Genomic DNA, 25,852 nt, shown 5'->3' on the forward strand with positions numbered 1-25,852 from the left:
CAGCACATAGAAGATGGCTTTGAAAGGCAGCAGATCGCAGGAGCTGTCTTCATAGACCTGTCAGCGGCTTATGATACCATAAACCAGTGCCTCCTCCTGAGAAAAATGTATAATATCACAAAGGATTGCCACCTCACACGCCTCATAGGAAATAAAAAAGGAGCTTTTTTTATTGAGTTCCAGGGCCAAAGAAGCAGATGGCAAAAACGGAAGAACGGCCTGCCTCAGGGGAGTGTGCTTGCTCCATCCATATTCAACATTTACACAAATGACCAGCCACTGCCAGAAGGGACAGAGAGTTTCATCTATGCAGATGATCATGCCATTACCGCTCAAGCAGGGAGCTTTGAGATGGTTGAACAGAAGCTCTCCAAAGCTCTAGGTCCTCTTACTGCCTATTACAGGGAAAACCAGCTGATCCCTAGTCTATCTAAAACACAGACATGTGATTTTCATCTTAAGAACAGACAAGCATCCCGAGCTCTGAGGATTACATGGGAAGGACTCCAACTGGAGTACTGCAGCACACCCAAATATCTGGAAGTTACCCTGGTCCGTGCTCTGACCTACAAGAAGCACTGCCTGAATATCAAGCAAAAAGTGGGCGATAGAAACAATATCATGCGAAAGCTGACTGGCACAACCTGGGGGTCACAACCAGATACAGTGAAGACATCTGCCCTTGAGCTATGCTATTCTGCTGCTGAGTATGCATTCCCAGTGTGGAACACATATCACCATGCTAAAATAGTGGATGTGGCTCTTAATGAGACATACCACATTATCACGGGGTGTCTGCGCCCTACACCACTGGAGAAATTACATTGTTTAGCCAGTATTGCACCACCTGACATCCACCGGGGAGTAGCAACCAATAGTGAAAGGACCAAGGCAGTGACATCTCCAGCCCACCCTCTATTTGGGCATCAGCCAGCACACCAACAACTTAAATCAAGAAATAGTTTTCTAAGATCTACAGAGACACTCTCTGGAACACCTCAGCAAGCGAGAGTCCAAAAGTAGCAGGCTCAAATCCAGAACCTCAATCAATGGCTGGCACCAAATGAGAGACTCCCTCCTGGGCACACAGAAAACTGGGCAACTTGGAAGGTGCCGAACAGACTGTGCTTTGGCACCACGAGATGCAGTCAACCTTAAGAAATGGGGCTACAAAGTGGAATCCACAGCATGCAAATGTGGAGAAGAGCAAACCATAGACCACCTACTGCAATGGAACCTGAGCCCTGCCACATGCACAAGAGGCACTCCAAGTGGTCAGCTACTGGTCAAAGGACATTTAATAGAATACCAAGTCTGCAAACTTTGTGTTTTGTTTGTTTGTTTGTTTGTTTTTAATGCAATGCAACTGTTTTGGTTCGTTCCTGACATGATAAATGAATAAGCATCAGAGAAAAGCAAAGGAGACCACCTTTGAACAAGTCTTGCCACAAAACACTTAGGGTTTGCCTTAGGGTCACCATAAATTGGAAGAAACTTGAGGACACACCACAAAAACAAGGTGTCCCTAAAGCTCGAAAATCTAATTAAATGAAGAGTTACAATGCTGCTTTATTTGAAATCATTATGGCTAGTAAATATTTTTGGATGCTTTGCATAAACACTAGAATCATAGAATCATAGAATTGGGAGAGACCTCATGGGCCATCCAGTTTAACCCCCTGCCAAGAAGCAGGAAAATTGCATTTAATAATGGCAATATAATGACACCTTTTGAAAATTATGATTGGGTTATTTTTTAAAAACAAACACTTCCGTACTTCATTCTGTACTTCATAAAATTATAGTTGCAACTTCCTAGCAGACAACCATAGTCAAAGTTCTAGTTATGACTTGAAAAGTGCTATGTAATGGAGGCCATATTCTCCCATATGAACCTGAACAGAATTTGAGATCTTCAAGGAAGAGTCTTCTGTTCTTTTGACTCACAAGCATGCCTAGTGGGAACATGAGATAAGATCATCTTGGTGAGTCTTCCCAGATGCTGAAACTCCTTACAGAACATAGCTCCTTCCTTGAGGAAATTATTGTTGTTATTCTTGTTGTTAGCAGAAGTTTTTGGGAAGTGGGGAATAGAACTTAAAATGTACTGTTTAGTTTCCGGTATTTTAAACAGATATGTTTGGTGATAGCTTTCAATTCTATTGATGGTTTTATTTATATTTAACATGTGTGTGTGTATGTTTGTTTGTTTTTTACTGAGATGATGTTTGATGTATATTTGTTTTAATTTTTCTAACCTATTTTGAGTCCCAGATCTGGTGGAAAGGTGGGGTGCAAATGTAATAATGAATGGAAGAATGATAGAAGGACAGAACTGAATATCCAAAGGTAAATTCCAAGAGGTGAGAAACCTGATAATTGTACCACTCCAGTCTTGGAGCTTCTTATCAAAAGGGCTGTAGGGATTCTAGCCTTCAATCCCTACAGCCTGAAGACTTGGATGTTCCAATGTGCCTTTGAATAATAGTTTAGCTACTGATCAAGTCTGCCTTGTTTGGATCGCCAGCACTTTATTCCCAGCCCGGCCCTACTTATCTCAAATCTGCATATGCCAATTTTTTCTCTGGTATTGGTTGTTTGTTGTGTGGTTTATGTTTTATGATATCTTATATTTTATTGTTTTTATTGTTTTTAATATAGCGGACTGTTATATGTTTTTAATTGTGTTACTTTGTAACCTTTGTTTATATTGGGCTTGGTCCCCATGTAAGCTGCTCCAAGTCTATATTAGATTATTATCATTATTCATCTTATTGAAGCCAGGTAAGCTCCCATTCCTCGAGCCTGAACCAGGTCCTGCTCAGTTTATTTTTGTAGTGTACTTATGCCAGCATACCTAAATAGTACAGTAGAGTCTCTCTTATCTAACTTTTGCTCATCCAACATTCTGTATTATCCAACACAGTCTGCCTTCCACCTAGATCCACAGCTGTTTCAATACATTGTGATGTTTTGGTGCTAAATTCATAAATACAGTAATTAATACATAATATTACTGTGTACTGAACTGCTTTTTCTGTTGATTTGTCGTAAAACATGATGTTTTGGTGCTTAATTTGTAAAATCATAATTTAGTTTGACATTTAATAGGCTTTTTCCTTAAACCCTCCTTATTATCCAACATTTTCATATATCCAATGTTCTGCTGCCCCGTTTATATTGGATAAGCGAGACTCTACTGTATACTCAAAGGCATCAGATCCTGTCTGATCTTGGTAGTCAAGCAGGGGCAGCCTTGGTCAGTAGTTGAGCAGGAGAAGAAGCAGAAACTGGCAGAACCACCTGTAAGTATGTGTTACCTATAAAATTCTTGGGGTTGCCATACATTGATGGATTACTTAATGGCACATTTTCACCCACACCCACATGTACAAGGAAGTAAAAGATGTTAATATACTTTAAATGTTTTTTTAAAAAAAATAAGGCACAGAGTGTGTGCTTTTTGTCAGTTGCCTGTTACAATCACTAGCACTTCAAGGCAGGATTAGTCACAATCTATACACATACATAATTCATTTCCACTAAAGTCTGGATGTGCTGAAAACTTTTGATAGTTCCCAGGATAGCATAACTGGATAGAACTAGTTTTAAATATTGTTGGAATCATACCTTTCTCAATGGGCTCAGGAAAAGTAAACTCTACAGCCTCTTCTAGTTTGGAAATTCTTCCCCATTAATAACTTTTGCCATATTTATCATGTTCTGATGCTGCATGACCAACTTGTTCTGTTTTTTCAATCTGCTACATTTTGGATGGTATGTGATAAACTCAACTATCATTATATAATGTTAACATTTTGGTATATGTTTATGAATTGGATGTGTCACTATCTAATGCACTTGGAATTACCACTAGATTGAGGCCAGCCAGAACCAAGATATTGTGAAGCCAAGAGGTCAAAAGACATGAGCCTAAGTACATCTGTTTCTTTTTTTTTTTTAAAAAAAAATGACTTGTCTTCCAGTCTTGCCTTGTGACAGCTAGCCTTGACTTGAGCATTTAGCTACAACCACAGTCAATTGAGGTAGAAAGCAAATCCAAGTGGAACTATGGTCAAGAAAAATAATGTCTCCTAAGGATATATAAATAAAGTAAACTTTTTAGGGTTTTAGGAACACTTTGTTGTTGCTGTGTGCCCTCAAGTTGTTTCCAATTTATGGGGACCCCAAGGCAAATCTATCATGGAGTTTTCTTAGAAAGATTAGTAGTTTTTTTAAGTTCTACTGTCATTTTCAATATAAGTACCAAGATATAGTATTTATTTATTTATGATATTTCTATCCCGACTTTCTCCGTCACTGGACCCAAAGTGGAGATCCATCTTGTTAAGTTGACAATTCTTTGCCCACTTGAAGGGTGAAAGCACACTAACACACTTGGGAAAACTCATAGACTCTGTTTAAAAGCACAGAGAAAAGCCTGGGTGGAAGATGACTATTTGAAAATATAGTTTGAAAAGAGCCACTATAGAAATTAGTTTTATTATCTTGCAATCAGTTTAAGACTAATCAGTACAATCTCCCAGCTTCAATTTGAAATGCATTGATTCTTATTCATAGGATGACTGTTCAGATAATGGGTTCAAAGCATATTTTTTGACAGCTGATTAAATGTAAAGGGAAAACTTGAAGTCCAAGTGCAAATGCAATACTGAAACATCTAGTCATAATATAATACAGTGGTGCAAAAAAAAAAATTCCATTAAAGATCTGCTTTGAAGCAAAGCATATGGAAGGACATTTCCAATGTAAATAAAAACTAGCCTGAAAATTACAGAAAGAATTACATCTCATGTAAAGCACTGTTTGCTAAATCCATACAGCAGAATTCCTGCTCAGATGTTCTCAAAAGATTGCTTGTCTTGCAGCTGTAAAATTGTTCTGTTGAAAACACACACTCACTCGACAGACTAGAGGCACCACCAAACAAATTCATATCATTCAACAAAACCTAGTACTATAACTTGACAGAAGTTTAAAATAACTACCATGAAAAGAGGTTCCACTTAAATATTAGGAAGAATTTCCTGATGGGAAGAGCTATTTGGTAGTGGAACATGCTATTCCTGAGTGTGGCAGAGTTTCCTTCTTTTTAAGCAGAGACTGGACGGCCATTTATCCAGACTGCTTTGATTGTGTATTCCTGCATGGCAGAGGGTTGGACTGGATGGTCCCTGTGGTCTCTATGATTCTATAATTAATAATCAATGAAAGAAAGGGTTCCCAATTACTAGAAAAGAAAGGCAAATTACCATAACTATTGTCCATCACTCACATAAATCCCCCTCTGTTTAACTAATGGGGTTCCCTACCCCTTAAAGGTAAAGGTAAAGATTTCCTCTTGGCATTAAGTCTAGTCTTGTCTGACTCTGGGGGGTGGTGCCATTTCTAAGCCGAAGAGCCAGCATTGTCCATAAATACCTCCAAGGTCATGTGGCCGGCATGACTGCATTGAGTGCCATTACCTTCCCGTCAAAGTGGAACCAATCAATCTACTCCCATTTACATGTTTTCAAACTGCTACTCCTTATTACCCCTTATATTTAAAACATACAAAGAGTAGTAGGCACATGTCCTCCATCTCTACTGATTTGGCAGGGCAATCCCATTTTATCCTCTATTGTTCCACTTTTTAAGCAGCTTTTAAAATGTTTTCTCTCCCATTTTTGCTTTGTCCTCATCTTATTTTAACTGTGGCAAAAGAGTACTTTGCATACAACTCAGCAGTAAGGAGAAGAAAAGACAGAACAGAATCTTATCCTTCCAAAAAGATTAAGCAAAAACAAAGTGCTACAACCTCAGATAGGTTGCTGGTTTTTCCTTATTAATATCTTTCATCTTCTTGACTGTGTTTGCATGTTACTTCACTGCACAAATCTTGGTTTTCATTTGTTAAATGCTGGATGATATGCAGGAATAATTTGAATCTATCCAAAGACATTTTAAAGTAAAATACCAGTAACTACTACAACACTCATAGCAGTACTTTATCTCAATTGCCCCAACCTTCTCCTACAGAGCCCTCAGGTTTTTTTGGTCCACCAACACTGCTAACCTACATAATATATAATTCTACTACTAGAGATGTTATTTGCCTTCCAAAATGTATTCCTCCTTAAAAAGTTCGAGAAAAATAAAAAGACCAAGCACATCCAACCAACACTTGCTCCCACATTCTTGTCTGTTGAACCTCCATCAAAATACAAAAGTCAACCAATCTTGTCAACTAATTTGCTGCTCCATTGAACATGTACAGGCTCCTGCAAAAAATAAACACAATAAACTAGCATGCCGGACACTTACCATGAAGGTCCACTCTTGTATGAGGAAGAAAAGACACTTTGAACACATTATCTGAATAGCTATAATGTTAGACTAGGCAAGGGCCACAAGACTAAAGAGCACAGGCTAGTATTAGACCCTAGGTTCCTCCCATGACCAGGTTGGAACAAAAAATGAAAGAAAAAGAAAAGGAGGATAAATATGGAAAGGAAAAATATAAATAAAGAGGTACCACCATGTGGGAGTGGATGTCACTGTCTCCTTCACCCATTACAAGAATGGGCCCTCACTAGGTAGCCATGGTAGATTATCTGGGAACAGGACATGCTGCAGTTCTTTTCTGCTAAAAACTGACCCAGCTAAGGCAAACGTGCTTATTTTATAAGGTCTTGTGAAGGTGGAAGGGTCAGACCAAGCCACTGCTCAACACATTTCTCCCAGAGGAATACTAATGGGAAATGCTGCAGAGACAGACACTGATCTGGTAGAGTGCACAGTCATGCTAGATGACTTAGGAAGCCTGAGAGCTTTATAGGCTGTGAAAATGCAGGCATTTAGCCAGTTTAGCTAATATTCACTCTCTGCCCCATTGATAGGCAGAGAGAAAATGACCAAGGGCTCAGAGTGTCAAAAAGAGTGAGTGCAATATGAGCTGAGAACATTGCTTTTTTTTCCTTTCCCTGATTTCAACCAAAATATCTTAAAGAGACACTTTCCTAAAGAGGTGGGTTCCTGCAAATATTATATAGAAGAAGAACTAGCTTCCCAGTGTTTAAGCCAAATAGACCTCCTTGCTACATAGAAGTTGCAATGGCTTTTGTTGAAAAACATGTTAGAATCTTGCATGGTATCGGCTAAATATGTCAAGTATTTAAACATCTTAATGTTACAATGTAGAAGGACTTTAAGGAAATTGTGGTCACTGAGGATATCCTTAGTCCAAATCGTGGAGCTCTGGGTATATGCAAGGATGCAGAAGATTGAAATGACAGATATATCTTGAGCCTGGTTTAGAATTGGCTGCCCTTTTCTCATTTGCATCTCAAGGAAGAGCATCATTCTCTATTATGAGTAAGAGTGATAGGTAGAAATTATGGCAGTTACCAAAAAGAGTTCTAAAGTATCCAAATGGGATATCCACTTGTGCAAGGTTGATACTCATCTCCCTTTGCAGGACAGCATCTCATACTTTCTTTATTAATTAAAAAAATTCTCAGTAGCCTTTATTTCGGTCAACAAACCATCGGCTAAGTCGTGAAAGTAGAATAATGGAATACAACATGTAAGTAATCAATAACATCAAATTTGGCTTATGATTAATGAAAACAAGAATCACCATTTGCTATCGGTTAAATGAAATTCTGCAAAATTCTGGTAGAGATATTTATTTTGGGAACTTAGCCACAACCCAGATGATTGTTTAGATATATATGCCTGGTTGCCAAATCCTGAATTGTTTTAGATAGAAGCAGCATAATTATTTGGCATTACAGCAGCAGTCTTTATTGCAGAATGAGACAACCTTTTCACCTCCCAATCAGACCAATTATTATGAGACTTAGAGAGAAGTGAAATCGGATTATGACCCCCCCCCCCCCAATTCAGAATCTTTTATTAGAATCTTTTCATCCTGAAAAGAATGGGGGATGCAATACAAAGTATGCAGAAACCTATTGGCAAGACCAGAAACCATTTTAAAATGGATTTTGTAGGCTAGGGAGATCTGAGAATATATATATATATAAAGGGTCTTTTGACAAGAGAGCTGAAACTGTTACGAGAGTAAGAGCCTACTGATCTAATTTGTCTGAAAGGAGTGTCATCATTGAGGCAGGAAGAGGATCCAAAGGCATGATTGCACTTGCAGATAAAGCATGCTATTGTACCAAAATGGCATGCTCTGCAAATGATAGAAAACAGTATATGCTGTTCTAGTCCATTTAGGTGGAGACACATAGTTTTTAAGCCTCCCTGAGTCCCCTTTCAGTGGTTAGAAGTGTAGGGTATAAGTATAGTAAATAAATAAAACAAAATAGCCACACTTGTAAAAGAAAGTTGTGATGCTGAGAGGGGATGATGCTAGATTGCTATGCTGAGAAAGTGAATGAAGATGGAGGCTGAGTCAATAAATCCTACTAGATCAAGTATTAGATCTTCACACTCTAAAGTGTCACCCCCCCCCCCCCCCCAATAACATTATTGGGGTTTTGAATGTCTCTAGAAGTCACAAGCATTGAGACTATGAGGCAGGGTTTGGCATCAGGGCTAGAAGAAACAATCCCAGCAGTAGAGGCCTTGATTGCATAAACTGCAGTGAATGACTCCCAGAGGAGACAGCAGAAACCACACACTTTCTCCTTTAAATGAAAAAATATGCTGCATTAGTAACATTTTTTAAAATCTTTGACGCAGAAAACTTAGAGCACCTTGAAGTTTCCCCTATATTCCAGGCACAAGTAGAAGAAGCAAGGTAGATTTCTAAGAAAGCAAAGGTGGAGTGGTGATAAAACAAAGAGAGAAATAGAAGGTGCCTTTTAAAAGAAGTAATTCAGGTGAGAAATACGTGAGAATAGGCAGAAACAGATTTACAACCTCGTCAGATGGGCTGCCGGACTCTCCACACATCATGGCAAATCCGGCAGTGCCCATCAGGTGGCATGGGGAACCTATCACCCCATGCCTCACATCGACTGACTCACTCGAGTCCCCATCTCATGCAGGAAGGGTTGGCCACCCGGCTTCTCCTGGTTGAATGCTCAGAAGTTGCTCTAGCAGGCTCCATCGTAAAAGTATAGGTGAACCGGCACATGCTGCTGAAAAGGTAATGGGGTAAATAGGCAGAAAAGAATAGGAAACATTGGAAAGAAATGAAAATTCTGAAGAGAGGAACAAGAAGGGTCAAACCCAGATAAAGGCAAGGGAATGAACATTGGGTCTAAAATTATGCATTCCATCACATGACCCCAATCACATTTGTCATTTTTGCCACATACAAAGAATAAAGGTTTACTCTTCAAGGCAACTTTCTTCTATCTGTGTCCTTCAACTTCACAGTAAAGCGAAATGAATCATTTTTTTTCCCTTTTACTCCCTACCAGATTTAGGCCAACTGCAAGAAGTACTGCAAAACTAAAACTGTAGCTGCCTTTCAATGCAACCAACCCAAACCACAGCACACTATACTTTTGGCCTGGGCCATTACTGGCTTCCTTGGTTACTCAACTGTTCCATCCTTCCTTGTCTTCACAACTGCACTACAGTACAAAATAAATTAAGCATCCAGAATAGACTCAGATGGAGATTTGTATCTCTGTAATGCAGATATCGTTGATCAGGGGATATTGCAGGAGAAACTGTGTTGGCCATAAAACAGGAGAACAATGAAATCTGAGGTGGTGACTTTATTGGGTCAGTTAAAAGATTGAATACGCATCATACAAATGTTTGAGGATTCTCAGGCTTCCTTTTCATGCAAAAATGGCAAAACAGCACATGGGGGGCGTGGTAGTGGGGCATATCATACAAGTTTGCAGAACAATTATTCCACCTTAACTCCTGTGTCAATATCATATGGGATCCTGGAATCTGGAATCTATTGTAGGACATTTAGAATTCTAAGCCAGAGTTCTGAGTACTATTATTACAAATTCCAGAATTCCGCAGAATGCAGTCATAGCAATAAAGGGGAATAATAAAGCTATAACAATGTAATGTGATTGGACCCAGTGTTGTAATCACAGTGCTGGCCTTTGGCTTTGAGATATTATAGGAAGTCAATAGAGAAGTGCTTCTCAGGCATTCTGATGCAACTATTTTTCCTCCAATTTTCCAGGTGTGAAATGTGTACCTGTTAAGTATAATTATTTCTTGTGTTTCTGGAAGCTTTCCGAGGCATGGTAGTCAGTGGCTCAGGGACTGGCACAGGTCCATGGACCATATTTTTGAGCAGCCACTTTGAGACTCTTTTTAAAGAGAAGGGGAATATAATAATAATAATAATAATAATAATAATAATAATAATAATAATAGCAGCAGCGACAGCAGTACTGGTCTAGACAAGATGTGATCCCTCCCTTTCATGGCCATAAAGAAAAGGCAATAAAATGAGGCAATAATAATATTTTGCTTCTGCATTTGAAATTGCAAAGCACTTTCCTCTGAGACCTAGGTTTACATCTATTCAGTGAGAGGCCATATGACAGAAGTGGGCAATCAAGCTCTTGGGAAAATCCTTATACTCTCAGGAAAAGAAACAAATTATGCATTGAAACAAACAAAGCATATTAACTGAAGTCAAGTCAGGTTGCTTTCCCTTGTGTTGGTTTGGGGTGGGGGAATTCAAACCCTCAAAACAACACTTCCCAGCATACGATGGTAAAAAATCCAATTCCTCAACTCCCCCTGCTTGCTACTAAATGTTTACAGGCATTTACAGTCTTTGGACTTGGAGTCTTTGATAAATGAACAACGGTGAGGAGAATCTAGACTTCTCCAAGACTGATGACTTTCTGCTTCCATTTTACAAAGGCTCAGTCTGAAAAACAGATTTGAGGTGCCTCCTACCATGTTATTGCATCTCCAGAAAACTAAAGCCAGGGCCGCTGTTGAGCAGGACTCTGAACCAGCTCTCCTCAGGCTCCATGTATACTACACACAGTTCATTGAACCATAAAGGCAGATTGCCATCAGTGTTGGTTACTGAGGAACAACAGTTGATTAGGCTGCATGCCATTCAAGTGATTTATGATCCAAGCTGTGGGTTTTAACTGTTTTCTGCTCCCAGTGACCCAAAGCACTTGACAACCTGCAGGCAAAAATGACACTTTTCATTTCCTTTTTCTTTTAAAGGACCTGGAATGGGCCAGGTAAACTTCACTTTGTTAATGAGATATGGCGGTATGACCTTGCTGCAGATCCTTGTTTTCATATTTCCTCCTTTTACACCTTGTATGGTCAACATAGCAGAGAAAGTACTGGTCAAACACAAAAACAAAATTTGATGTCAAACAGATTTAATTCAGCAGAGTTAACCACAGTACTACATGGTATAGAATCAATGACAATTTGCTTTTGATCATTCCTACTAGCTAAAACATAAAGTATTCCATAATTTATAATTATGCTACAGTTTTAGAAGCCCTATTAGGCTAGATCCAGGCAGTATCCCAGAAGCATCTGCGTTAAAAAACGCTGATGTTTCTGGGGGTCTGTCCATACCCACCTCACAAAGCACGTGCTTTATGTGGTGGGTGTCCAGACATTCTCTTGGAAGTAGCCCAAGAGAATGTGTGGAGGCCCTACCCTCCTCCTCCCAAGCTCCCAGACCCCTTAGAAAATTAATAGAAATTAATTAGAAGCCTCAGCCGGCTCTCCTGACACTTAGAAATTATGTGCCAGGAGACTGGGGGGTGCGTTCCCCCCGCTCTCCTGGTGCATCATTTCTACATGCCAGGAGAGCCAGTTGAGGCTTCTAATGGAGGACACATACGTTTCTATTACTTTTCTAAGGGGTCTGGAGACTTAGGGGCAGGGAGGTGGGTATTTCCACAGTTTACCGGGCTTATTTAGCCCAGTAAACTGTGAGAATACTGTCTGGACTGCAGAATACTGCAATCCACACCCAGAAATAGTGTATTTATCCTACACCTTCCAAGATGGCACGGAATAAATCCATTATCATATTAATTCACTACAAACCAGGGTTTTCCAGGGTTTTCCTGGTTTGTAGCAAATTAATTCGGGACTGTCCATAACACTGTCTGGACAGCCCCTGCTTTATTGCAGGAGTTTCCACAATAAACGTCCTTGCCATCTTGGTTTTTATCATGCCCATTTTCGCCTGAAATCTACCTCCAATGTTTCTAATTTTCTGGAAGAGGTATCTTGTCTTTCCTATTCTGTTGTCTTCTTCCACTTCCATGCATTGCTTGTTTAAAAATAGTTCCTTATCTCTTCTGGTTAACCTCTGGAATTGTGCATTGGGCATATCTCCCCCTATCACTGTTTCCTTTTGCCACTTTACCTCATTTTTTAAAAAAATTAACTGGAATCTGCACACATCCCAAGGAAGAACATCATTCTCTATTATGGGTAAGATGGATAGGCAGAAATTATGGCAATTATGAAAAAGATTTTTAAAGCATCCAAATGGGAGTGAGTGTAACACTTGTGTAAGGATGACACTCATCTCTTTTTGCAGGACAGAAACTCCCATGGTTCTGTAACATTGGGTCATGGCAGCTAAAGTGATACCTTTTTGCAACAATTGCCATGACTTTCTTTGAGGTGTCCTGTTCAGACAAAGATGAAAGCCAGAACAAAGAGCTTTAATTATAGGGATCTGATGGGCAAGTGGAATCTCAGCCTGTCTCTGAGGCCAACAGTGGCAGGACACATTAGGAAATGCTCTGTTTATGAGACTGTTTGAGGACGATTTCCCATGGGTCCCATCATATCATGTTTGCCCCATCCCATCAGTAATCTGTTGAAATCCATCTGTAAAATGTCACAAAAACATAGTATTTCTAGACAATATTCTAATTGTAGTATTTGAAAAACTACTGAGATTTCTGTTGCTAAATTACAGTTTTTGTGTGTGATCAGCAAATCAGTATGCATCCCATCAGCAACAATAAAACTTGTCATCAGGGGGCATGTCTAGTGGAATTGCCACTTTACTTCATTTTGAAAAAAATTAACTGGAATCTGTGCACTTTCTTCCTCCGTAACATTTGATTCCTTAGAACTCCTTATTAGAGTCCTTAGAACTCCATATTTCATGTCAAAAGGTAGCAATCAGGTGAATGCATTTACTGCACAGACACAAGTATTTTTTTCAAATCTTACAAGAGTGGTAATTCTGGACTTGGAGGCTACATCACAGTGCAGATATAGATTTTTTAAAAAAAAAGATGAAAGGGTGATGGAGGAAGCCTTTTGAATGGATTGGGAGAGGCCAGATGTGGTGTAATAGAATAAAACACCGCATTTTCTGAAGGTAAGAATCATAATATTTATGTATGATGGGGACAGTATGCATCCCGCCTGCATTCAGTATGCATTCAATCAGAAAATGCTACCGGATGCATATTGATAGAAAGGGATTATTTCCTAATATGACGAGGTCCAGAGAATCAAAGCTGGGACACTCCAACAGCAATCCATGCCCCACCCAGAGCAGGAATGACAGCCTTTTATGAAAGATACTGGCAACAAACAACCACTGGAAAGAGGCCAGCTGTGAAGGTATACCAGGATTCAAGAGAGCTTCACAAGGCAGAAGCCAGCCTAATCAATATCAATTGCAATGTATCTGATGTAGAGACATGACATGGTTAGTTTCAACACATTTGTCCTTTCCATCTGTTATCCTTCTCCTGACTTATCAACTCTCCTAGCTTCTTGACCTTGGCATGTTCTTTGGCTTCCTCTCAGTCTGGCTCCTTTATTGCTTCTGTAACTTGTAATCTTTCTCTTTGTGTTTGAAATTAGATTATCTGTTGACAGACCTCTTTGACTACTCATTTAATCAATTTGCCGCTCACTGTGTTTGACCCTGGGCTGGCTCTGACTCATTCCCTGGATTCTCTGGCACCATGTCTTCTTAAATCAGGATAGTAATGGCTTGGCATAAAGATAGGTCCATGCTCAGTCTGTGGCATCTCCAGTTACAAGGAGTTGGGTCATAGTGGTGTGAAATATCTCCATCAAATACCTCAGTGAACCCTTTTCCCTTACTAGCTCATTGATTTAAAGTAGACATGTTCAACATTGAGCCTTCCAAGAGTGCCTTTCAATGCCTATTTAAATCAACCCAGAACAGCCAGGAATTATGAAAGCTGCCATCTAAAACATACAGAAGGCTTCCAGTTGGGGAAACCTGGTATTTATTTATTGAATCAGGAGCAAATCACGAGTACAGTTGTAATGTATTTTTAAAGAACACAAAGTTTCAAACTTGACATTATATTAAATGTCTTTTGACCAGTAGTTGGCCACTTGGAGTGCCTCTGGTGTTGCTATAAGAAGCTCCTCCATTGTGCATGTGGCAGGGCTCAGACTGCATTGTAATAGGTGGTCTGTGGTTTGCTCTTCTCCACACTCGCATGTCATGGACTCCACTTCTTAAGGTTGGCTCTGCATCTCATGGTGTCAGAGCACAGTCTGGTCACTGCCTTCCAAGTCACCCAGTCTTCTGTGTGCCCAGGAGGGAGTCTCTCATTTGGTATCAGCCATGGGTTGAGGTTCTGGGTTTTAGCCTGCCACTTTTGGACTCTCACTTGCTGAGGTGTTCCTGTGAGTATCTCTGTAGATCTCAGAAAACGATTTCCTGATTTGTGGCATTGGTATGCTGGCTGATATCCAAACAGGGGATGAGCCAGAGATGTCACTACCTTGGTCCTTTCATTATTGGCTGCTACTTCCCGATGGATGTCAGATGGTGCAATACCTGGGAAACCTGGTAATATGAGGGAAAATTTAACTATTCAGATGGCAAACCTTGACTTCACTCCTATTCTTCCCTCTACTCCAGTTTTCATTCTTTTGTTTTTCTACCAGCTGATTAATGCCTGCCTGGAGAAGACTGGATGATGAGGTTTGCTGGGCAACTCATGTGACCCATTATAGTAATAGAGCAACATTAAAGGTGTTAGAGGAGATGACAAATGCAAATGTGTCTGTGTCATCTATTACAAGGAATGGCTTTGGAGATTATTGCTCCTTTGTTCACTCGGCAAGAGAAAATGCCTTGAATGTGCACTTGTAAAGGGGATTACTGTGTGAATTTACTAATCCTTCGATTGCCATGAAGCTCATTGTTCTTTTGTAGTGAATAATCAGCATTAATTCTGGAAAGGCTCTTCTCCACCCTCCTTTCTTCTCTTATTCCAATAAATGTAACAAAATCATTTATTAGGCTAAGGGGACAGACTGTAGACTCTAATTTGATCTCTTTCTTTCTCCCGCCCCCTCTCTTTTCCTCTCTCTAAGTGTGTGGCTTGCAAAATTCCCTGGAGAGAAATAGTCATTTTTGCCACTTATTTTTAGAAAATGACATTGCTAGAAATGCCAGTAAAGGGATGGTGTATTTTGTTGTGTTTTTTTTTTTCAAAATCTGTTTGACCATCGCAGCCTCCAAAACAAGTGGAGCTTGAATGTCTTGCCTATGTTTTCCATCAAATGATCATGTTGCTATGATCGAAGAGTGCTTTTGTGTCAGGTAAACATATCCTAAGGGAACAAGATAAATAAATATCCTGACCTGCTTTTCTTCCCAACACCAATATGATGGAAGATCATCTTCTCTTTTTCATCTGCTAAATTTGATTCCCGTTGGTCTCAATCCAACATGCCCTCAGCATAACATAAAGATTCACATGCAGACATATGTCATGGCAACATTACATGGCAGCATTACACAACCCCCAAGCAGAACAGCAACTTTATGCAACATGTCCATGACTGGATATTATTATGCAATACACAATACATGATGCACAACCACTATACAAACATAGGATGTGCATCCACAATGCAAAGTATAGGATGCAAAACCACAGTGCATTATGTGTATCTTGCAAAGGCAAGACAGAGATGGACATTCCGCCTAATGTGACGAAGTGATGAGAAAGCACAGAATTCTGGAAAATGTAGTTTGGAAGGGCAAGCAACCCTATGGCAGAAAATTCAAAAAGCCCTGCCCTAAACTACATTTCCCAGAGTTCTGCTCAGCATCAGAAAGCCCCAATCAGGATAGGGGAGAGATTTGTCCCTCCATAGCAGCAGCCAGTGAGACTTCCAATAAATAGTTGGATCTACAAAGAGGAGGAATGACTGATACTTTTAGTAAGAAAATCTCTGTGCTGGGCTAGGAAGTAATCCCTAAATGAAGGTTCTATATGAGAGACATTCAATGAGATAGCTGTTTGTAACTTTTTTTAAAAAATCCCTAAAATCAGTAGATATATGAATATTTCTGAAAGTTGGGGGGAATGGTCCCCTGTTATCTCCTGTCATTTTATAAAATATTCAAGGAGATGATGTTGTTTATAATTTTTTTGAAAATTCTCCAAACATCTGTGGATAAGTGAAACATTCTGAAATTTGGTAAGCTAACAGTAGTAAACGTGTTCAACCATTGTAGCAAGTTTCATCCAATAGCTTGAAAAAATGAGGTAGAAATTAGCCCCTGAAGTTTCCCCAATTATAGTAATTTATGTGCAATTACTGTAACAAAATAATAACAAAATTTTGTTACTCTCATTATAGTAATGAATTCTTCACTAACTATACTTTAAAAACACTTGAGAAATGAAATGCCAGAACCCCCTAGTTTTGTAATGATTTTTAAACCATTTTTAAATAGATCACACATCCCTGATTTCTATATTTTTGTCTTTAAATGAAATCTCAGAAGCCACTAAGCTTAGAACAGCCAATGGAAATTAAAGAAAATTAAGGCGCCTACACTGATAATAATTTCCTGGAATGATATACTAAAGGAAAGCTTAGTGTCAAAGATAGCCAGTAAATGTGAAAATACTATCCTTATAGCAAGGAAGAATGGACTACCTACTGTTTACTTATCCTTTCACTGTGTCAGCAAAGGCTGTTTGATGTAGCATGACTGAAGGTGAAGAAAGCTGCATTGTTCAAAGGACTGAAGAACAGGATATAAACCAACATTCCTCTTTCAGCAATATGAACATACGTCATGATTTTATATTTAGATTCAGTCAGGACACTGTGCAGGAAATGTATTAATTGTATTATGGAGGAAGGTCAAGATGTGGACATCAGTACTAAATGCACATTTTGTTGTTACAGGATAAAGTAATTATATGTATTTGGAGTGCATCCTTTCTGCCAGTCTATGTTCAGTTTTCAAAAAAGACACCTTCATTGTTCTCCATGTTACGATTATTTAGTACGAAATTGCGCAGCATAATTCCCACTTATTATTTGCAGTGTGGAGAAATACATTCAAATTATTTTAGGTAAATAAATAATATTATTCTGAAAATTACACATTTACAAACAATCCATCAATTTACTCATAAGGATTGGTCATCTACATTGGAATCATTATGCACCCTCCTCCCAAAAAAACCCCAAAAACACCAATAATGTAGAAAGGCATCAGTGTAACCTTCAATAATACTGCAGCTTCCAAACAGTGTTAGATTTTAATGCTAAAAGGCAACTGGAAAAATTAAGAATGATTCCATAAATAATAATCTCATTAATGAACAATCTCATATTTGCCAGCTGGTCTGAAAGCATATTTGGAGGAAAATATAATAGTTTTTAAAATAAGTATAGAGAGTGATCAATAAATAATAAGTAACTAAGTTAATATTGTATGGAGGTGAGCGAAGATTACAGCTTCTGGATATGGGGAACAGTGCAACATACAGAGGTCTTTAATCAACACCATTTATTAAAACACAGATAGGGATGGAGAGAAATGTTGTAGAAACTGACAATCTGAACAAAGTACTATTTTATACTTCCAGCATAACTTGCATGTATCCACACATTTGTGAGTCTTACAGGGTGTTTTGAAAAAGTAAAACAAACACAAAATGCTGCGAGGTTCTTCTTAACATGTCAAAGTAACCTTTCACATGACAATTCCCAGCTGTCAGACATTTTTGTGTGAATAGATTTATTTTCACTCTCAAGACTTCAACGTCACATACAATTGCTATTATAGGCCAATGGTTATTATTGCCTCATCTACAGTAAGTCCATTGAAACAATGGGATTTGCACTAAACTCACCATGGAGTAGCAATAGGACTCAGGATTTCAGGCTGTCAAAACAGTCAATGATTCTTTGAAAGGCAGGGCAATCTTACCAGATTCTGGAACTTTGGTCATTCTACTTACTGTATGGAGCTCCCGGTGATGCAATGGGTTAAACTGCTATGCTGTTGAAATTGTTGACCAAAAGGTTGGTGGTTCAGATCCAGGGAGTGGAGTGAGCCCCTGTGTTAGCTCCAGCTTCTGCTAACCTAGCAGTTCAAAAACATGCAAATGTGAATAGATCAATAGGTACCACCCCAGTGGGAAGGTATTGGCATGCCATGCAGTCATGCTGGCCACATGACCTTGGAGGTGTCTATGGACAATGCTGGCTCTTCAGTTTAGAAATGGAGATGAGCACCACCCCCCAGAGTTAGACATAACTAGACTTAATGTCAGGTGAAAACCTTTACCTTTACCTTTACTTACCACACAGGATACTCACAATGTATTGTATTTATAAACACTGCTACTCTGTAAGAAAATATTCTGAGCTCAAGCCCAATTTAAAAAAGGCTGACAAAATTACTTGGAAGTGAGCTATTGAATACAACATCTGAACTCAGAAATAACTGGGAGGATTGAGTTGCACATAGCATCAGACTCTGTCACACTATGCAGCCATAGCACTATTGTTTCTTTTTAACTACCATATTTCCGCCTTCACAGCCGTTGTAACATGTAACATGTTATCCTCCACCTGCTCTGCTGTTGAGGTCTTTGGGTCTGGAACCTCCCCCGTGGCCACTCCTGGGAGTGCACGACTCCAGTAGTTGTGCCCACAGGTTCATTGGAACACTCAAGCCCCCTCACCACGACAAGGTGATAGTCCATCGAGGGGGGAATGGAAATTATCATCCACACCAACTAGTGATATCATTCGATATTCAAATCTGTTTTGATGACCAACTAGGGAAATAACAAGAGCAGACATGGAAATTGAGATATTAAAATGGGGTCACTCTATTAACTGCGCCTAATTATTGATTTCCTCTTGAGAGGGGAGAAACCAAGTCTGCAAATAGCAAGTAATCTCCTCGTAACCTCCCTCCACAGACTTCCTTGGGCAAAGACACCTGAAGTAAACCCAAAATTGGGTTATTCTCCCAGTCAGCCCACATCTGTTGACTTGTCTGAAATTTGGGTTGCTGTAAATTTTCTCAGCTGTATGGCCTTGTTCCAGAAGCATTCTGTCCTAGTGTTTCACCCACATCTATGGAAGACATCCTCAGAAGTTGTGAGGTTGGTTGGAAACTAGGCAAGTGTGGTTTACATATCTGTGGAACAATCCATCAGGGAATGACTAGTCCCAAAAGTTAACTGTGTGTCCAGTAATCTTCTTCTCTGAGTCTAAAATTTGGTGATGGATCTGGGCATTGTATGTTTTTACCGTTTCCCCTTCCCTTCTGCTCCCTCACCCATATTGTGCTTCAGTAGTTATATTTATATTTTAATGTACCAAACATATCAAGTTTGTATGAAAATGTGACTATTTCCTGTGCTGGTCAATGACCGAAATAAATGATTTGATTTGATATCTGTGGAATGCCCAGGGTGGGAGAAAGAACTCTTGTCTGTTTGAGGCAAGTTTGAATGTTGCAATTAGCCAACTTGCAGGGAAAGGGGAGAAAATCCCTACTCAGTTGTGGTAAAACACCAGGAAGGTGAGTCAAAGTTACAAAAGAGAAGGAGATGGGGGAGTAGCAAGATCTTAAGTAACCTTAAACTCTGCCTCCTTCATCTCCCTCTCATGGCTTAATGCACCAGGTCCATTTTCAAATTGGTCTCCCTTTGCCCAGAGGCCATCAAAGGTGTTTCTTACAACTGCATGGCTTTGTCAGTTTCAGAGACCCACATTCATAGAATCATTGAGTTGGAAGAGACCTCGTGGGCCATCCAGTCCAACCCCCTGCCAAGAAGCAGCAAAATCGCATTCAAAGCACCCCCAACAGATGGTCATCCAGTCTCTGTTTAAAAACCTCCAAAGAAGAAGCCTTCACCACACTCTGGAGCAGAGAGTTCCACTGCTGAACAGCTCTCACAGGAAGTTCTTCCTAATGCTCAGGTGGAATCTCCTTTCCTGTAGTTTGAAGCCATTGTTCTGTGTCCTAGTCTCCAGGACAGGAAAAAAAGCAAGCTTGCTGCTTCTCCCTATGACTTCCCTTTACATTTTTGTACATGGCCATCATGGCTCCTCTCAGTCTTCTCTTCTGCAGGCTAAACATGCCCAGCTCTTTAAGCCGCTCCTCATAGGGCAGTTATGAAAGAGTGATGGGGAGGCGGGAAACTGCAGGTCCATTAACTCCTCCATAGTACAACAAGTTCTTTCTCATATACCAGACTCTATTCTCCTGAGCACTACAGAATCTCAGCAAAAGAAAAAAAGCATGAGAATCCATTCTTCCTATTCTTTCAACACCTAAGAACAGAATGATTTTTTTTTCCAGTACAAGGTCAAGTATTATCATCAAGTACGAAGTATCTCCATGAAGCAGAAATAGGTACCTGGCTGAAAACTGAAGAGCAGCAGATAAGAGAGTATCAGGTGCCACTTCTGAATTCTTTTGTACAGACACATATCTAATTCTGAATGTGCTGACTCTTGGCACACAAAGGTCTGTGTAAATCGAGTATATGAAAAATGAATTTTGGTCTCAAATCAGATACAGGATGCAATTTTATGCACCTTTACTTGGAAATATGGCCTACTAACCTAATAAAGGTTGCATCGTCTGAATAAGCATAACCAGGGCTGGACTGTACACTCAAGACACATGAGAACTGACTAACCAAGAAACAGCAGGACACTGATTGAATCCCTGGCTTCGAAGAAATTGGATGGTGGTGCTATGACTTGCTTCTACTTAATCACATTAGCCACATTTTAAAAATAAATAAATATCTCAGGCATGCTGCAAAACAAAATCAAGTCAGCAGGTAGTTCTCAAGAAGACAGGCATATAAAAGAAGCATTTGAGATTCCAAGGAGCAAATATTCCTCAGATCTGGAATTTTTGATCACCTAGTTTTGATCTTTCATGAATCACCTAATTCAATTTACATTTCTCATTTGAAGATCTTAATCCCATCCGGTACTCTCTCATTGTGAAATCTCAGACTCAGGTCACTGCATATATCTGAACTTCTCTTGTGGATTAGCTTTTACACTTCTCACCCCTTCATTAAGTTTATTTGTCCTTTAGGGCTGTTTCAAAGAATTAATGAGAGAATTTCCCCTCACCAGCGCTTCTCACTTCTGTCTCCCTTTTTCCTTTCCAGAGCCTCATTAGCATTCAGAAGCACTGGCTTCAGAGCTAGGTTTTCAAGGTTAAAAAAAATTCTGATGGCAAGTAAGATTCCTGGTCTGAAGTTTTTCTTTGAAGTCTTTTTACAAGCCATTGGAGAATCAACTAGGCAGTGGAGCAGTGCTTGGAATACAGACATTAGAAGTGAGCATCCAAGTTGTATTCAGTGTTCATACTAGCCCAATCAAAATTTACATGAATTTCTTAAAATCATTTTTTTTTAAAAAAAATCCTATTTCTGTCTGTGAATGCCTTCTTCTCGATTGATATTCAGTGTCTGGGTGCCAATGTTCAATTGCAAAAAGGAATTTGACTCAAGCCTAGTCTTATATGCATGTATGGATATAAATTGCAACTTTTCTCAGAAAAAAATATCCAATACTCTATATATTCAATTATAAGCTAAGTTTTTCAGCCCTTTTTTAAGGCTGAAAAAGCCCTCCTTGGCTTATACTCGAGTCAAAATTATTTATTATTTAACTCTATTAATATTATTTTACTGACACAAAAACACAGTATGTCACAGCAAATGAGATATATATGCTGGATTACGTATCACAAAATCACAAGTCGAACACTTCCCAAGTGTCTAGGACTGTGTGATGTATTTTCAAATGATGCGTGCAGATCCAAGTAAGGTGGCCTTTTGCAGTTGACAGATCGTGATTTTGTCAATGTTTATTGTTTCCAAATGCCAGTTGAGATTTTTTGGCACGGCACCCAGTGTGCCGATGACCCCTGGGACCACCTGTACTGGTTTATGCCAGAGCCTTTGCAGTTCAATTTTGAGGTCCTGATAACGGCTGAGTTTTTCCTATTGTTTTTCCTCAATGCGACTGTCACCCGGTTGGTGACATCAATAATCCAAACTTTTTTCTTTTCCACAATTGTGATGTCTGGTGTATTGTGTTCCAAGACTTTGTCAGTCTGGATTATTATTATTATTATTACATTTATTATTTTACTCTAGTATTACTATTGTTATTGTTATTACATTTACATTATTTTACTCTATTATTTTATTACATTTATTATTTTACTCTATTATTACTGCTATTATTGCATTTCCAGTATTTTACTGTATTTATTATTATTATGTTTATTATTTTACTCTACTATTATTACTACATTTATTATTTTACTCTATTATTACTGTTATTATTACATTTCCATTATTTTACTCCATTATTATTTTTATTACATTTATAGTTTTACTCTATTATTATTGGATGGCTATGTAAGCACATTTACACTGAAGAAGATTAGAATAATGTTTTAATCAGAGTTGGACAGTCTTATCTTAAATTACAGTTTTATGTAAATATTCAAAAACATTTAACCTACAGTTGCCTCAATTAATGTAAGTTTATTGGTATCTATTTTTATTTTGAAATTTAACAGTAGCTGCTGCATTTCCCACCCTCAGCTTATACTTGAGTCAATAGGTTTTTCCAGTTTTTTATGGTAAAATTAGATGCCTCGACTTATATTTGGGTCGGCTTATACTCAGTAACCAATATTGGAAGCCTTTCTTGCTTCTAACATATTTTTCACCATGGGTAAACAGCTATTTAAATGTACAAATACCAGCCAGACTGATTCGACATACATGTACATTGCATTTAGGAATCTGTACAAACAACATGGCTGAATCAAACCACTGGACCTTCAAATTCAATCCATCCAAAATGATTTGACCCTGCATTGTCACTATACATTTCCTCCCACTTTTCTTATTCGACAGAAGTTTACAGGGAATGTCAATGAGTGTAAATGGGCATTTTGGCATATACAGCACATTATCTGCCATTAAGATGTGGCCCATCCTGGAACTCTATTTGTCAAACCAATACTGGTCTAAGAATAGCCACTAAATGGACAAGGCTTTTTAAATGGTGTGTGTGTCAGAATAGTTCACACTTCCTTCTTGAGTGCTAAAGAGATGACGCTAAGAACAAAGAAAATAAAACAAACACATGCACACTCAAGACCCCATCAGCATAAACTTTCATACAAGAAAATAAATTGTTTGGGTTGCATTTTCCAGCCAGACCTTTTTTTCAGTGTGTTATTAGCCTTCAAAGGTCTTTCAGTATGCTACACAGAGCCAATTATAGCCATTGTTTTTGCCTCCTTTTTACTATTTATGTCACACATTGTGTGGCAGAATCATTAGAATCCATCATGATGAAAAGAAAGCAAAATAATTACCAGTGAGGAAATAAATCATTTGGTCTTTTTGTCCTTAAGTAGGTGATTCAGCTTAAGGTAATGTACTTTGATAATCAATAACCAATAGAAAATATAGGTGTCAACCGCACAGTACGTCACATTGCAAAAGTTATCAGGATGTATGTTCACTTGTGCACCCATTTTGCTAATGGATTTGCTGGCAGTCCAAAGTAAATGATTTGTAATGGTAATACCTCAGCACACAACAATAGAAAGGATGCTGAAGCAGAGATTCTTGTCTGGTGAATTAGATTTGTTTGCAAAATTGTTTCAGCACAAAAATACATCTAAATTTTTGTTACAATGTGTCCTGATGAGATTTTTTTAAAGAAAATGAATAAAAAAATCTTTCCCATTTACAGACGATCATGTGACAACATAAAGAAGTAGAAAGATTATATCCTTTGAACATCATTCAAAGCTTGTTTTCCACATGGTAGATCTCATATCTAGGAAATGACAGTTCTTTCTGAAGAAATTCCCACTCTACAAAAATAACAGAGGGAAAATCATATTGCTGTGAATTTATTGTATTGAAAATGACATGGATGCAGTTTAGTCCCCCCAGTGCTTCCATACTCCCCTCCCCAATAATTAAAGGAAAAGCAAGACTGACAGACGCCTATCACATCAAATATTTTCATAAAATATGGTGACAAATGCAGATGCACATAAAATAAGTTCTGAGTTAACCTGATTGTTGTAATGATAGATATATTTGCTCTTCTGAACCTGAATTAAAGCCTTGAACCTAGGTCCTACATTGTGTAGGTATAGTGTGATGCTCTAGTCATGCATTATATACTGTTCCCAATCCCACCACTGTAGAAGCAGCTGACGTATAGAAAGGAGCAGCATGAAGAGAGAGGCAATTCAGAGAAGGAAGATGAAGCTGGTCCAGATTTCTGGAAGAAAGAAATGAGAGACTGTTGCCAAATGGAGTGTGTTGTCCTTTTTCTTCCCTTTGCAATAAAGCTTTCCTCTGAATTGCCCAGTCCTGTCCTCCCCGCCACTAAAGAGTGACAGCAGCAGCCCACCACCACGGTTGTGGCTTGAGAATTTGCAAAGGGAAGAGACTACTCCCTATGCTCCATCCGGAAAGGGATGTCCACACATAAACCACTTCAAAGCTACTAAGGCGCCTTCTATGCTTCCATACAATCAAGATTATCAAATCAGATAATCTAGATTATTTGCTTTGAACTTTATTACATGAGTCTACACTGCCATAGAATCCAGTTCAAAACCTATAATCTGGATTTTATATGATAGTGTAGAAGGGTCCTAACAAGGTTCTGTCCCTGTTTGAGAAAATGGTTTGATTCTGCCCATATATATCAACTGGAATATAAATCGCTATTAGTTGTTGCCCTGTAAGTGTTTTCTTAAATTGTGTTTGATTATTAGACTGGAAATTTTATGTGTGTTGTCTTCAAACTGCTTCACACTAGAACAGTGGTTCTCAACCTGGGGTTCGTGACCCCCCCCCCAGAGGGGTTGATTGGCCATCTGAGAGGGGTCGTGGCAGGGGTGGTGGCTGGGCCTAACAGAAGGCCAGAGGCACCCCGGTTTTATATGCCAGGTTTGGTTAATTCCATTGTTGATTCAGTTCAGAATGCTCTTTGATTGCAGGTACAACTGCAACTCCCAAATATTGAGGTCTATTCTCCCCAAGCTTCTCCCAGTATTTTCTGTTGATCATGGGAGCTCTGCATGCCAAGTTTGGTCCAGGTCTGTAATTTGTGGGGGGTCTCAATGTCTGTGGAAGTCAGAGCTGAACTGACTGAAGAAACTACAAATCCCATCATCCATTTACTATACTCCCCCAAACATATTGTTTTTGTGATTAATCACTATGCTTTAATTATGTTCAATTTGTAACAATGAAAATACATCCTGCATATCAAATATTTACACTATGATTTATAACAGTAGCAAAATTACAGTTAAAAAGTAGCAATGAAAATAATATTATGGTTGAGGGTCACCACAACACAGGGAACTATATTTACGGGTCACAGCATTAGAAAGGTTGAGAACCACTGTACTAGAAGAATAAGGGGAAAGCCACCTTGGCTTTTAATGCTAATCAGAAATGCCCTGTCTGTCATTGGACAGATTAATATTCTATGAAAGGTGCTTCATGGAGAAAACAGATACAGATCTATCACAGGTCCTTCAACACCTTTGTTTGCTGTGTTAATT

Source organism: Anolis sagrei, chromosome 4, assembly GCF_037176765.1.
Source record: "Anolis sagrei isolate rAnoSag1 chromosome 4, rAnoSag1.mat, whole genome shotgun sequence".
In the NCBI taxonomy this organism is placed as follows: Eukaryota; Metazoa; Chordata; class Lepidosauria; order Squamata; family Dactyloidae; genus Anolis; species Anolis sagrei.